Source organism: Seriola lalandi, unplaced genomic scaffold (genome assembly GCF_002814215.2).
Source record: "Seriola lalandi dorsalis isolate HSWRI2012SDOR001 ecotype SW California unplaced genomic scaffold, Sedor1 jcf7180002054630, whole genome shotgun sequence".
Taxonomy (NCBI): Eukaryota; Metazoa; Chordata; class Actinopteri; order Carangiformes; family Carangidae; genus Seriola; species Seriola lalandi.
Genome location: NW_019525183.1, coordinates 1,443,608 through 1,444,464, shown reverse-complemented (window position 1 = coordinate 1,444,464; position 857 = coordinate 1,443,608). Strand labels below are relative to the sequence as shown.

At 46.6% G+C, this 857-nt stretch overlaps 1 protein-coding gene and 1 long non-coding RNA gene across 5 annotated transcripts in view; one reads left to right on the top strand and one right to left on the bottom strand.

The window, feature by feature from the left end:
- LOC111665274 (uncharacterized) overlaps window positions 1–857 on the top strand; it is a 33,498-nt gene that overhangs the window by 23,070 nt on the left and 9,571 nt on the right. The window lies entirely within an intron of this gene.
- LOC111665273 (uncharacterized) overlaps window positions 1–857 on the bottom strand; it is a 3,744-nt gene that overhangs the window by 470 nt on the left and 2,417 nt on the right.

Below are 857 nucleotides of genomic sequence, written 5' to 3'. Positions count from 1 at the left end.
TTATTTATTTATTTATTTTATTTTTTTATAGCATAAGGAACTGAACTAAATCAGCTTCACACTTTCCCCCTTCCAGAGGAGATGTTCTCAACCAATCAGGGCCTGTGGTGGTCACCTGAGGGGGGGAGCATGTGGCTTACGCTGAGTTCAACGACACGGAGGTCCGCAACATAGAGTACACCTGGTACGGCGAGAAGCAGTACCCCAGCACTGTTTCCATTGCATATCCAAAGGTGAGACATCAAAACACACACACACACACAGCTTGTTTCACCCTAACGAGCTTGTTCTGGGATCATTGTGTTGTTTATACCACGCGCTCTGGGTTCAGACTTGTCGGTGTAGTCGTATTATCTGGTGTATTTGACGTTCTCGTCCGGTGCAGCCAGGTACTCCCAACCCGGTTGTGAAACTGTTTGTCGTGAACACTGACAACGTGACAGAAATCACAGAGGTCCTTGTTCCAGCCTCATTCAGCACAAGGTAACGTAACAGTTTTTATTATGTGGATCTATTAAACAAGAAAGTGAGAGATAAACAGTGTCATGTGGTGGAAATTACTGCGATTAAGTTGCATAAACAAGGGAGTTTTATTCTGCTGAATGTAACTCAGCAGTTGTGGCGGGACAGTCTGCAGCTGCGTTCCCAGACGGCTTAATGAATACACTGCGGTCATGTGATGTGTGAGAACAGCAGCTAAAGGATAAGGGGACAGATCTGTCTTTTCTTTCCTGCCCTCAGTGAGAACTACTTGGCCACCGTCGCTTGGGTGACAGACACCCTTATTGCTGTCCAGTGGCTGAAGAGGGTTCAAAACCACCTCATCCTCCAGATCTACAGCTTGAGTGGATCCAGGT